The 14,488-nt window shown below is 45.4% G+C and overlaps 1 protein-coding gene and 1 long non-coding RNA gene across 9 annotated transcripts in view; one reads left to right on the forward strand and one right to left on the reverse strand.

Moving 5' to 3' along the window:
* Nucleotides 1–14,488, forward strand: part of LOC147360878 (uncharacterized) — a 29,436-nt gene that overhangs the window by 13,827 nt on the left and 1,121 nt on the right. For 2 of the 7 annotated variants that reach the window (XM_086333746.1, XM_086333750.1), the window contains exons 4-5: nt 6,165–6,322; nt 12,741–12,912. The gene's annotated coding sequence lies outside the window, so the exon portion shown is untranslated. Of the gene's footprint in view, nt 1–6,164; nt 6,323–8,579; nt 9,027–11,448; nt 11,657–12,740; nt 13,191–14,488 lie in introns of those variants that run through there. The other 5 variants (XM_086333745.1, XM_086333744.1, XM_086333749.1 and 2 more) reach the window with 3 other exon arrangements.
* Nucleotides 1,306–10,336, reverse strand: LOC147360880 (uncharacterized). 2 transcript variants are annotated; one of them, XR_015139458.1, is made up of 3 exons: nt 10,104–10,336; nt 9,915–10,022; nt 1,306–1,472 (listed from the first exon to the last, which is right to left on the reverse strand). It is a non-coding gene; the product is annotated as an uncharacterized LOC147360880 (long non-coding RNA). The 2 variants fall into 2 exon arrangements; XR_015139457.1 differs by lacking the exon at nt 1,306–1,472 and adding an exon at nt 9,533–9,682 and having other exon boundaries at nt 10,104–10,320.

A 14,488-nucleotide genomic window follows, 5' to 3' on the forward strand; every position in this document is an offset into this window, starting at 1 on the left:
TCTAATGATGTGAGTGAAAAGCTGGGTTCCACTAAATACCATCACATGCCCTGTGGCTTAACTCCTCTCCGCTGAGGTTCCCTTCAAGGCGAGACCCTGCGACTCCTGGTATGGGGTCTCTCACCCACTCCTTCCCGCCCCCATCAGTGCTCTGTTATATACTGGTCAAGGCCAGCAAGTCTCAACCTTGGTCGTACATTACACCTGGAGAGTTTGATAAAACCCTGAGGCTCAGGTCACAGCCCTGACCTATTAGAGTCTCCAGGGTGGGGTGCCTGCATCAGCAGCTTTATAGCTCTCAGGTGATGCTAATATGTAGCCAAAGTCCTAGAAAAGTCTGGAAGCTGCAGCCTGTGAATCGGTCCTTAGCCTTGCTGTTCTTTGGGATCACCTGGGAAGCTTTTAAGACACACTGAGGCCCGGGCCTCAGCACCCAAGGTTCTGAGGGAGTTGGTCTGAACGTGGTTGGGATTTTCCAAAGCTTCCCAGGTGCTGGCATTCTGCAGCCAAGGGTGGGAACTGCTGGGCCTGCATCCAAGTAGCAAGGTGCTCATGGGGAACTGGCTTGTCCCTCTGCTCTTCTTGGCAAGAAAAGGGGCATGTGCCCTGTTTAAGTGTGATTCATAATGAGCATGGCCAGAACAGAAAGGTCTGTGTTGCTTTTGTTCAGCAAGTTGAAATGATCAAGAATAGGTCAGATTCGAGAACATAGTTGTCTCTTAGTCGCTCAGTCGTGTCTGTCTGTGACCCCATGAGCTGTAGACAGCCAGGGTCCTCTGTCCAGGGAATTCTCCATGTCCATGGAATTGTCCAGGCAAGGATACTGGAGTGGGTTGTGTGCCCTTCTTTAGGGGATCTTCCCAATCCAGGGATTGAACCCCAGTATCCTGCATTGCAGGCAAATTCTTTACCATCTGAGCTAACAGGGAAGATTCAAGGATAGATCAGATTCCCTGCTGAGATCAGAAAACCTTAGGAGAGTTTTCTGAAGGAGACACTGGGATTTCCCCATGCTAGCATGTTTGGCAGAGAAGGCAATGGCACCCCACTCTAGTACTCCTGCCGGGAAAATCCCATGGACAGAGGAGCCTGGTAGGCTGCGGTCCATGGGGTTGCTAAGAGTCGGACACGATTGAGAGACTTCCCTTTCACTTTCCACTTTCATGCATTGGAGAAGGAAATGGCAACCCACTCCAGTGTTCTTGCCTGGAGAATCCCAGGGACGGGGGAGCCTGGTGGGCTGCCGTCTATGAGGTCGCACAGAGTCGGACATGAGTGAAGTGAGTTAGCAGTAGCCCTAGCAGCATGTTTGGCGCGTGTTTTTATTTTTTAAGGGGGTATTAAGAGACCATTCCTCATCTCCTCCATCGGGTAGTCAGCTTGAGGAGCCATCTCCAAATGGGCAGTGAGGCCATCATCCAGTGGGGTTGCTGAGGGACACAGGATGGAGGCAGAAGGGTAGGTCTGCTCAGCTGAAAGGAGAGAGAGGGAACCACCAGGTCCAGGGTACAGAGCTGCGCCCTGCAAGGTGTGTTGAACAACAGACAAAAGACCCAGCAGATTCAGGAGAGGAGAGGTCGTGTAAAGCAGGGGTCCCCAACCTCTGAGATCTAAAGCCTGATGATCTGAGGCAGAGCTGATATATAACAATAGAAATAAAGTACACAATAAATGTTATGCACTTAAATCATCCTGAAACCATCCCTTCACCTCCTGGTCCGTGGAAAAATTGTCTTCCATGAAACCGATCCCTGGTGCCCAAAACATTGGGGTTGACTGGGAGGACAAATGTGTGACAGCTTCAGTGACACGGTCATTGTCAGCTGCAGGTTTATTTTCACAGGTACGTCCTGCTCGGAAACAGTAAGTCAGTTTTCTAGACTTGGTTTAGAGATTGATTCTAAAGACTGGACACAAACCACATTAACACACTTATAACTGGTGCTCATTTTGCAGCCTCATCACAAGCTAAGATTAATTTTCCTTCTCTGCGAATCCAACATCACTCTTCCCAGGACATTTAAAGAGAAATGTTTCCAGCATCAAAGCCAAATGAATTCTCTTCTTATTCCCCTTCAATTCCTCAAAATCATGATCATGCTATATGTCGACTCACTTCCTGTTGGAAACCTTATTTTTTCTTAAACGTCCCTTCCCTCTGGAGACTTCTTATTGCCTTTCCCTTTCTCTTCCCTCCCTCCCTTTCCTCTTTCCTTTTTAAAATCATTTCTGTTATCAAAGGAGGACATTTAGCATCCCAGACCTTCAGAAATATCCAGACTTTCAATTCCACACACTGCTGCAGAAATCCACTTTCTCTCTGAAAACATGCTTCTGGAGACCTGGACATGGGGCTTTAACACTTAGTGTCCCCCACTGTCCCCTACAAGGACTGGCGGGCATGCTGGTGTTGTGGGGAGTCACATCTACTGGGCTCTCTGTCTGTTGGTCTCTGAACACAGGGCTTACACGGCAGATGCTCTAGGGGGGGCGGCGTTGCTCTCAGGCTAGCAGCCCCGGAGGGTGGACATTCAGTGCTCAGCACAGGCAGAAGTAGGCCGTGGTTCACCCCGGCCCCCGCACGCTCTGTGTCCCTGCTCACCTTCCAGATGTCCAGAGGCTGGGGCTGTGACCCTCCCATCCCCTAGTGAAGTCTTACTCTCCCAGCCTGGCTCCAGCCTCAGCATCTGCTTCTTCCTCGAAGCTGATGTCTCCTGTGGAGAGCCCTCCCTCTTCCTTCTTCCTGCTGCTGGCTGGGCCCTCAGCCTGCCCACCTGCTTATGAGTGAATGGGAGCAGGACTTGCAGAAGCGTGGGTCTCTCTTATGTACCCCAGCACCCCCCGCCCCCTCGCCGTGCCCCCAGACTAAGCTTCATCTCACAAGCCCAGGGTCAAGCCCACCCCTGCAGAATGGCAGCAGGGTCTAGTCCCACCTTGGGGGGCTTTCAGGGGTGTGTGTGTCCAAGTACTGGTCAGGGGCCATGTGGCCCTGGCATCTCCAGGGGCTGCCTGGATGGCTCTCCCACAGAAGCACTGCTGCAGAGGTGGCCAGCTTGGCGAGGCCTATGGCTCTCACCTGGTAAGGGGTGCTGAAGGGTTAAACAGGGTCGTGCCATTTCCCCCATATTCACCAGTGCTTACAATTCTTCCCTGGAAATGACAGCTAAGGTCCCATCAGAGAGACTGGTAAGCTGATAAACTTGGTTCTATTTCAGTGTCGCTCTCTGAAGCATCACAGGACTAGCTTCCTGGAGCTGCCATAGCAAAGTACCACTAACCTGGTGGCTGCAGCAATAGATATATATATTCTCCAACAGTTCTGGAGGCCAGAGGTCTGAAATAAAACAGGGTTGGTTCCTTCTTGCAGGGGCCTGGGGGAGTCTGTCCTGTGCGTTTCCTTGAGTTTCTTGGTGCTTGTGGGCAGTCCTTGGCTTGTGACAGAGTAACTCCAGCCTCTGCCTCCATGGTCATGCGGCATTCTCCCTGTGTGTATCCAAATCTTCCTTTTATAAGGACACTAGTCATTGGAGTTGGAGAAGGCAATGGTAACTCACTCCAGTACTCTTGCCTGGAAAATCCCATGGACAGAGGAGCCTGGTAGGCTGCAGTCCATGGGGTTGCTAGGAGTCAGACACGACTGAGCAACTTCATTTTCACTTTCATGCATTACAGAAGGAAATGGCAATCCACTCCAGTGTTCTTGCCTTGAGGATCCCAGGGACAGGGGAGCCTGGTGGGCTGCCGTCTATGGGGTTGCACAGAGTCGGACATGACTGAAGCAACTTAGCGGTAGCAGCAGCAGTCATTGGAGTAGGGTCCCACCCCCTCAACTCCAGTGTGATCTCATCTTTACTTGATTATATCTGCAAAGGCTATTTCCAAGTAGGGTCACATTTACAGGTTGTAGGGTATAGGATTTGAACATATTTGTGTGTGTGTGTGTATGTGTGTGTGAGAGATACAATTCAATCCATAACAATTATCAAAGTAACTTAAAAGATAAAGTCACAAAATGTGACAAATCATGTTCTTCTTTGAACAATAGTATTGTGAAACTTGCCTAGCTTTACTAACAGCCCTAGCTTTTTCAAATACATAAAGGTTGGTTTATAAATACTTAGATTAATGAAAAATGGAAAAATACATGCTCTCATCTCTATTAAACCCCTAGTTCATGCACACAAATGGAAAAAGAATGATAAACACAAATAGTCCTGTACCATCAATGGCAAAACAAATACACACTTCATAAAAGTATAAAAATGATTGGTGCATTGCAGAGGAAGGAACACTTCCAAACTCATTCTACAAGACCAGCATCACCCTGATACCAAAACCAGACCAGTATCGCTGATGAACACAGATGAAAAAGTCCTCACCAAATTATTAGCAAACTGAATCCAACAATACATTAAAAGGATCATACACCACGATCAAGTAGGATTTATTCCAAGGATGCAAGGATATTTCAACATCTGCAAATCAATCAATGTGATATGCCACATTAACAAATTGAAGAATAAAACCATGTGATCATCTTGATAGATGCAGAAAAAGCTTTTGACAAAATTCAACATCCATTTATGATAAAATCAGTGTATCTCTTTTAAAAAGGTAACCTAAGTTTGTCTCTTGTTTAAGGTTAAAATAATATTTGAGAATGAACTTCTTTCATAATTCTTTTTGTCAAATGCCTCCAAATAGGAATTAACACTTAATCACATGTCTCAATTTTTCAGTTTCCTGCATGTGTTACACTTAGAGTGAGAAGCACCACAGAACTTTTAATTCTATATTGAGCACTTTTTTTTCACAGTCCCTATGAATTTACAAATCCGCAGATCCTCAAAATGCACTTGGATGGTAGATGCTCTAAAGATGGTAACCAGCTTTACCATCTCACCGGTTCCTGTTACTGAGTTAACAATTCTTAGACCTATACTTGTTTTCTTTTACTTTTACATAAAATATACCAAAAAACTTTTTGATTGTGTGCTTTAACATACTTCAGGACTTTTTCTCTATATCCTTGTTTTTGTGGTAGAATGGAAGAAGTTATGGGTCAAAGCTCAGATGCTGTGCTTTCCTGCGACAGGCCTAATAGGTCCCCAGAGGAGGTGACTAACCAGATCCCTCACTGCGTAGGTGGAGTCACATAAAATGCCAGAATTAAACACCACTTTTATTTTCATCTTGTGCTTTTTTGCTAATGATAGTCTATGATTGCTTTTAAAAATAGCTATTGTAGAAGAGGAAGAGAGGAGATGAAAGTTGGTGTGAAATCACTGAATTGCTTTCTGGGGGCGGTATTTCTCTTTTTCTTTAACTTTATATTTTATATTGGAGTATAGCCAATTAACAATGTGATAGTTTCAGGTGGACAGCAAACAGACTCAGCCATATACATACACATGTATCCACTCTCCCCCAAACTCCCCTCCCATCCAGGCTGCCCCATAACACTGAGCAGAGTTCCCTGCGCAGTAGGTCCTCACTGGTTACCCATTTTAAATATAGCCATGTGTACATGTCCATCCCAAGCTCCCTAACTGTCCCTTTCCCCCATTCTTCTGATGGCGGTATTTCAGATGGCCTGAGCAGCTGTGAATGAGACCTCTAAAACCAGTTCCCAGTTGTTTTATGTTTGGATTGGGGTGCTAACTGGGAAAAGGAGTTGCGGGGACAGGAGATCCCTAGGGAAGGGAAATTCAGGGGCGGTCTGGGCTAAACGTCCAGGATTCAGCCTGCAGAGAGCTGTGATTGAATTACTCGCGTGAGCTGCCTGAGGACGGGTTCTCCTCTCACTAACAGCAAGATGGCTGCGCCCAGATGACTGCAGGACACCACCAATGCCAGCATGACAGTTGGTGCTCCCCTGGGTGCGGAAACTACCCAGCTACCCATGCCCTGGGGGCTGAGTCATCTGCTCCTCCACTTCCTGGCTGTGTTTGCTCCTGGCTTTAAACCCTGCCGCCATCCAGCTGTGTCTCAATTATCCTTTCAGAAATGACAGCTTAAATGTCCTCCCAGGGGGACCTGTCCCCACACTTATTACAAAAAATTGCTGTTGCATAAAAACCATTCCCCTCTTTGTTCTATTTTCTGCCTCCTTCTGCTAAATGCAATGACTTTCTTGGTTGAGCTATTTTTTTTTCTCCCCACAGGAAATCTCTCATCTTGCAAATGATGCAAAATCTTATGGAACTTTAGAAGGAAAAAATGTAGAATCAGTCCTGGATTGAATATGGAAAGAAGACAATTCTGTTTATCAGTACCACACAGGAATTTCCAGTATTAGCAATATTCCTGGCAGCGTATCCACGTGAGTCCATGTTTAAAGAGTGGGGTGAATATGAAGATTCACCCTGAGTTAGATCTCGGCCCTTCAATGAAGTTCTCCACAGTTATTCCTTCATCCAATGAAAACAGGGGCTTATTAGAACTAAAAGATGACTCTCTTGCCTTCCAAATTCAGCAATCGGTTCAGTTGAGTTCAACTGAAGTCGCTCAGTCGTGTCTGACTCTTTGCAACCCCATGACTGCAGCACTCCAGGCCTCCCTGTCTGTTACCAACTCCTGGAGTTTACCCAAACTCATGTCCATTGAGTTGGTGATGTCATCCAACCATCTCATCATCTGTCATTCCCTTCTCCTGCCTTAAATCTTTCCCAGCATCAGGGTCTTTTCAAATGAGTCAGTTCTTCACATCAGGTGGTCAAAGTATTGGAATTTCGGCTTCAGCATCAGTCCTTCCAATGAATATTCAGGACTGATTTTCTTTAGGATGGACTGGTTGGATCTCCTTGCAGTCCAAGGGACTCTCAAGAGTCCTCTCCAGCACTGAAGTTCAAAAGCATCAATTCTTCAGTGCTCAGCTTTCTTTATAGTCCAGCTCTCACATCCATACATGACTACTGGGAAAACCAATCCATCTCCAATTTCAAGTGTGTTGCTCTCCATGACCTATTCGGGAAACCCACTTGGTACTTCCTGTAATATTCTCAGGTGCCAACAATGCAGAATGACTTTCTAGAAGAGTATGTGTGTAAATGGTCACCTGTCCCCTGAAGAGCAGAGTGACATTTACTGTCAGAGCTTCTCAAACTCGGATGTTCATATCCATCACCTGGGACCTTGTTAAAATGCAGGTTTTAGGACTTCCCAGATGGTCCAATGGCTAAGACTCTGTGCTCCCAGTGCAGGGGGCTCTGGTTAAATTTCTGGTCAGGGAACTAGAGCCCATGTGCCAGTTAAGAGTTGCATACCACAGCTAAAAGATCCCGCATGCTGCAATTAAAACTCAGTGAACCTAAATAAATAAATAAAAATTAAAAAAAAATTTTAAATGCAGGTTCTGATTCAGGGGGTCTGTGTAGGGTCTGAGATTCTGCTTTTCTAACATGGCCCTGGGTGATGCTGCTGGTCTGAGCACCCTGTGAGCACCGCTTCCCTTGAGGCACCTCCTGTTTCCGGCCAACCAGCCTCAGGACCCCTGGGCATCTTCTCAACACCAAGGAAGAAACTTTACCCTGCTTTTTTCTTTCCTCCCTGGTTGTGCTGTGCAGTATGTGTGATCTAGTTCCCTAACCAGGGATAGAACCCACGGCCACTGCACTGGAAGCTCAGAGGCTTAACCACTGGACCCCCAGGAAACCTGACCATCTTTGTGGGTCAGGTCGGCCCCTTAATACTCTACTGGCTCTGCAGCCACTCATCACATGTGGCTTTCCTCATGCAAATTCAAATAGACAAAACAAGATTAAAAAGGTTATTCTTAGTTGCCCAAGCCACCTTTCGAGTACTCAGCAGTCACGTGTACCTCACGGCTACCATACTGGACAGCAGAGGTGGAGGACAGTCACATTCCTGTGGAAAGTTCCAGCGGACAGTGCCGTTTTACAGGGTTCCCCAAGTCTCATTCTAGTCAAAGCTGCCCACTGAAGGCTGACCCACACTTTGAGTAGCAAAGACCCACAGCATTTCTGTGTGGTTCTGCACAATCAAATATCCCAGATGGTCTGATTATACTCCATGAACTGTGGTTCTGAACCAGGGGCCCAGGAAGAAACATCCAGGCAGCCCAAAGCAGGTAACCAGATCGTCCAGTTCTGAATGATGGCGGGGGAGGGGATGGGTAATTGGAAACACACCCCAGGTGATTCTAATATGGAGCCCAGCCACCACTGCTTTAGGACTGAATTCAGTACCATGACCCGCACGCTGACACGCAGCCAGGAGGCCCTGGAAAAGTTTTCTGGGCTTGTTGTTACAATACACAACTGCTCGTGCCACCTGCACACAGCACAGCTGAGGAGGGTGAGGGAGGCAAAACACCTCCCTCCAGGACACACCTCTACCCTCAGCCCGCATAAGGAACAAGCCTGCCCCCCTCTGGCAGCCAGCAAGGACACCTGCTGTGTGTTCTCAGTTCCCTCTTTGCAACAGCCGGCCCAGGAAAGCTTTGCCTAGGGAAAAAAAAAAATACACGACTTTCCAGGGTGGGGGTGGGTCTCTGAAGAGCCAGCGGAAGACTGCTTGGTTTTGTCTACTCACAGCTTTTTTAATGTTTGCATTTTCAGGTGAAGTCTCTGAGACACAAGATTGCGATTTTAACAACTATTATTACCTTAAACGGAGAAGGCAATGGCACCCCACTCCAGCACTCTTGCCTGGAAAATCCCATGGACGGAGGAGCCTGGTGGGCTGCAGTTCATGGGGTTGCTAAGAGTTGGACATGACTGAGCGACTTCACTTTCACTTTTCATGCACTGGAGAAGGAAATGGCAACCCACTCCAGTGTTCTTGCCTGGAGAATCCCAGGGATGGGGTAGCCTGGTGGGCTGCTGTTTCTGGGGCCGCACAGAGTCAGACACGACTGAAGCGACTTAGCAGCAGCAGCAGCATTACCTTAAAAGTCTAATCAAGATGGGAACCTGAGACACCAGTCCTGTGAAGTCTTCATGCAAGACTTTTTTTTTTTTATAATGGTGCCAATTTTAAATACAGTTTTTATTTAAAACATTGCATTCTCCACTTCCAGTCCAGTGCTTGTAAAGTTCAATGTTAACTTCCTTTCCCTGTGTACACATTCCCTGTGTACACATTCAAGTATCAAGAATGCCCAGTTATTTAGGTAAGAAGAGGTGTTTTTGCAGACATTGAGGGTAAAACAGAATACCATTCTGCCATTTCCTTGCTTCAAGGGTCCCCAAATTAAAACCTGCCTCATTTACTGAAGTAAACATTTTTATGGCAACACATTTTCTGACGCTCATAGCCATCAGTATCCCTCTGAAGCTGCTCTGTGTATCTTCTGCCCCTTGAATTCCCTCTCCATGGGAAATAGATACTGTCTGGGCCAAGCAGGCCCATGAAAACCAGGCAAACAGTTACTGCTGAGCGATTTCATCTTTATGGGATCTGTGTCTCCAACTGCCTTTATGTCCAGACCTTTCTGGCTCCTCTGAATTATGCCTTTAGCAAGAAGAAGGATGCTATTATGGCCACCATGTCATTATCTAGAGCTCAAAAGTTGGGTTAGAATTGTTCCATTTTTATTTCCTGTATCACAGAACCTGGGTCTCTTGTTAACCCAGCCCTCCCCGTGTCGGTGCCTGCTGTGTGTTGGCATCACTGCTCTGCTTCGGTAATGAGAATCCTTGGGGAACCCAGCTCTGCACACCTTTAGGGAAGGGGAGGGGAGAAGTCAGGTCAGGCTGTGACACATGACCAAGTGCCAGGTGGGACCGATCACGACGATCGACAGACGTGAAGTGGGGGGAGAAAACAGAGGGACCTGGCAGCGTTTGAGACTGGCCTCCATTGCTTTCCAGACTGCTGACTCACAACCAGGAACTCCCAGGAAAACTGATATAGGATGCCACCTTCCCAGGGGGGCGTGCGGGGGAACTTACCCCTCACCCTGAAAGGCTGTCTTGTCCCAGATTCACGCGGGGAAACTGTGACGCCTTCCATGCAGCCAGCACGCCTGGGTTAAAATACCACAGGGCCAGAATTCTTTCCTGAAACAAATACCAAAACGGAGTTTAAAATTCGGAATTGGATTCAATTCCTTTTGAGAGTCATAGGTACAACCCTGTTACCTGGTCATCCAGGGCATGCGAAGCACTGACGCCTCCAATGAGTTGATTTGCCTGATTGATAACAAATGAGTGAGTTTTCTTGGCAGGGCTCTCTTTTTTCAGTCTTCAAACATTTTGTTCTTCTTCCTAAGAAGTGCCCTTGGTTAACATCCAGGTGGCAGATTAAATTCTGCCTGGGAGGGTAAAAGACCTGCTTCTGTTACCAAGGGGTCTGGGGAAAAAAATGAAGCAGTACCTTGAATATAATACCTTGCATTCAATTAATAGTAACAAGACACACGTGGGCCTGAGTGGGCATCGCTGCCCCTGGAGCACACATGTTACTTGACTGGCTATGCTGTTGCTTCTCAGTGCAGGGAGAGATCTCATCTTTTTTTTTCTGGAGACCACCCCATACGGGCAGAGACCAAGTATAAAATGTTATATTTCTAGAAGGAAGACTTTGCCTTTCCTCCTTGTCCTCCTCCACCCCAACTGTGCAGAGTCATATCTCAACCCACTTCCTGATTCTTGAGCGCTTTTAGTGGATATAAAAATGTGGCTTTTACCATGTCATCTGGGAGCGCAGTGTGTTCCCTGAGGTTCTCGTGAATAAGCCAGGAGTCCAAGACCAAGTTAAGGTCTGGCTGCAGGCAGCGCCACTCCTGAACCTGTCTCACCTGGGAGTGGCAGTTGTTTCTAGGTGGAAACTGATCTGGGCAGCCTGGGGATGCTGGTTTCTGAGCCCCAGGCAGGATCTCTAGCTGGGGTGTGTTTTCTTGTTTGTTGTTTTGGCTGTGCTGCTTGCAGAATCTTCTTTGCCTGACCAGGGATTGAACCCCGGTCATGGCAGAGAGAGTAAGCTGACTCTAGTGCCAGGCTCTTACTTCTTTCTTGGAGTCATGACATCTGTGTTGGATGGATTTACATCAGTGGAACATGTTTAGATTAGAAATGTAGCTAGATACAGTTGTAAGGTGCAACTCGGAGTTTGTGTGTTGAAATTTTCTCCTATATTCATCGTTACTTTCTGTTGTTGGGATTTAGAACAAAATCTTTTTCACCTGGAAGGAAAATGGTGGTAGCCTGCTCACATCTCTCCCAAGCTAATACTTCCCCAGAATCCTGACTCTCCTGCATTTTCATCTTAAACCATTTGCTCTGATCTGCTTTAGTTTTAATTTTTAGGCTGTCTTTGACTGTGAGTAGATGCTTCCTGCCAGATAATAGAGAATGTGGTTTTGAAGAACTGATCATATTTCTTTGCATACTTTCAGCCATTCTTAGGGCTCAGTGGAAGTAGAAACAAAAAGGAATTTTGAAAGAATGAAAGGAATAATCTATGTCTGCATTGTGTTTTTCTGTAAGCTGTACACCAATGACACTGGTAGATGCTGCTGTAGGAAAAACACGGCTTTATGGGCGAAACACCTTATTTACACCAGTGATTCTCAAAGTGTGGCCCAGACCCAGCAGGGATAGTGGAAATACGAGTTTTAGGGCCTATCCTTAGAACTGCTGAACCAAAAACTCAGGGGCAGGGGCCCCAAATCTGTATTTTAACAAGTCTACAGGTAAGTCTGATGCATAATTAAATTTGGAAAATGCTGATTTAGACCATAAGATGAGTAAATGAATGCAGGTAAATGCATTTTTTCATATATGAAGTTGAATAATACTGTATTTAACTTCTAAGCAATGGGAGGGAACAATTCAACCTGACATGAAATGAATTACTAGATATTATGGAATTAATGTTTTACATATCTGAAATCACTGGACACAGATTCTTCTAATAATAAAGCACCAGGCATCTGGGTTCAAACCCAGATTGGTGGTTGGAGTAAAGGTGTCTGACCAGAGCAGAGGGTTATTATCTAGCGTTTTAAGAATGAATCATCTTAATCATGGGTGAAACATTTGACTTATGTGTCAAAAAGAAAGATATGAAACTGAGTGGATACATTTTTTTTCTGCAAAAATTGAAAAATACTAGTTTTATGTTGAAAGCACTTTTTCACACATGTGCAGCTCTTTTTAGCAATGACTTGTAGGCATGGCTCAGAAGTAACCAAAAAACAAACTGCCAGGATCCAGAAATTCCTTGTCACATTTCATTGCGGGATTCGTATGCAGCTCTCTGGGATCAGTTATTGGATTAATTGTTCCAACAAACCTAAGATGTGATATCACCAAGTTCAGCTTTTGACAGACAGGATAAGATGGATGTTGTATAAAGAAGAAATGTAATTCACATATATTTGAATACACTTACAAAATAACTTCAATTTATGCCTTGAATGGCATAGATGCTGAAACCCTAATCTTACCTCTTCCCCCTCCTCCCACCCATTGCAACAAGAAAAACAAAAGCCAGGATGAGTATTAACTATGATTATTCACTCTATTTAAAACCTCTACAACTTGGCAAGAATGTGTGCTAAACTGTGGTTCAGTAAAAAGTTAATGGGACGCCTGGGTGTACTTTACTAAGGAAATAAACGTCCTGAGTGCAGCAGTGAGTTATCTGAGAGATTTTGGTGAGGTTTATTATCCTGCCTTGTGTTTTGAAATGAACCACAAAGTTCAATGTGAAATCAATCCTGAGGCATGGCATAATTTATCTCATGCACATTGCTAATCTCTGCTTGTCCACAGGCTTAGTTCCTGACTTTTCCAACATCTCTGCAGTGCCTGAAACTCTAGATGATGATGCGATGAACACACGGCATTTTATTTATTAGAGAAAACTTGGCTGAATCAACCGGATTCCTGCAGTTGGACTGTAACACACAGCTGGATAATTGGAAGACTTTCAAAGATCCATTGGGTTGTTTTCATACAAAGTTCTGGTGTCAGATAGATGGTGTGTGTGTGTGTGTGTGTGTGTGTGTGTGTGTGTGTGTGTGTTGAGTAGCCACTGAAGAAAATAAAAATAAATGAGATGTATAACTCAGTACAAGATGACACAAAATCCAAGAAGGCAGTGTCCCATTTACTTCAAAATACTTGATCAAAATGGGTCAGAAGAATTGGATAGTTATCTATTAATGGGATAACCATCCTATTTTGAAAAGATGAAAATAAATCTTGGAAAGAGCAACATTACCAACTCTAATTTCCTATTTCTGTCCCCTCTGCCCCAAACCTGACTATCTTCATGAAAAATTAGGTAAAGCTCTAAGGCTACACTTAATTATATTTATTGCAGGTTGAATGTTATTCCTATTTTATATACTACAACTCAAAACTGGACGTTACAATATTATTACCCTGCCCTCCCCCCTTTTTAAATAAAGACATTTAGGCTTTTTTTTTTTAAACCTGAGTGCTTAAAATAAGTTCATATTTGCTGTTTGAGATACATAGAGTCTCAAACTCTAGCACGTACATTTAGGACTAAGCTACAAATGTCAGAAGCCACAGGTTTAGGAAAACATAATAAGCAGTTCTCCAGGTCTTTTTGGAGGTAAATACAAACCATGTACCTATAAAATGCACTCTCCCTTCAAGGGTAGGACCAGCACTTTGCTTTGGGAAGTGGCAAAGCCATCCGGAAATTTCATGGCCTCTCAGTGTATGCAAGGCCACCTAAGGGCATGTGTGGGGACAGCGACTTTGGTAGGCGCTGGCCACGCTGGGAACACACTTCCTAGAAAGAGGGTGTGTGGTGGTACCGCCTGGGGTCATCCAGGCTGTTTAGGAAGAAGTGCAAGCTTCAGGATCCACTCCCCGCCCCCTCACCAGGGCCACTGAATGCCCTGGTGCATGAAATCACAGCCTGGGAGTTTACAGAAATCAACACATCCCAGAAAACTGCTGAGAGGGTTTCTCAGGTGATACCGGCAGGTTTGGGACGCTGTAAGAAGGTTCTTCCCTCTAACTCATCCCAACCTCTCCCAGATAAATCCCAGGACAGGGAAAACAGCTGCATCAGCAGTTGTGCACTGCTGGACAGCGGTCAGAAGCATGTTCTCAGTCAGCAGTTTAAGGCACAATGTGCATGGCTGAGACCTGGCAGAAAGATGCCCGGGGCTCATTTCAGAAAGGAACCCTGCCCAGTTCCTAGGTCAGCAATCATGGTGCATGAAACATGGAAACAACCAGTCCCAGAATTTCCTCTCTGAGACATTTAGCCTGGAACTATGGTTTCTCAAGATTTCACAGCAAATGTGTAAAAAAACAAAAACAAAACAGGCTTTGGATCAAATGTCTTTGCTTAAGACTAAGACTAAAACTAATCAAGACCAGTATGACAGAATATTTAACATAAAAGCATTTGATGCTTCGTAAGCACCAATCCACATTATGGTAATACCCTGTCCATGTCTATCATGTATTTATAAAAAGCACCAACATAGGAATAAAACACTTTTAGATGTAAACACTCAAGACAAAGCTAAGTT

Source organism: Bos grunniens, chromosome 13 (genome assembly GCF_055505025.1).
Source record: "Bos grunniens cultivar Pamir isolate PY7600 chromosome 13, Bosgru_T2T1.0, whole genome shotgun sequence".
NCBI lineage: Eukaryota > Metazoa > Chordata > Mammalia > Artiodactyla > Bovidae > Bos > Bos grunniens.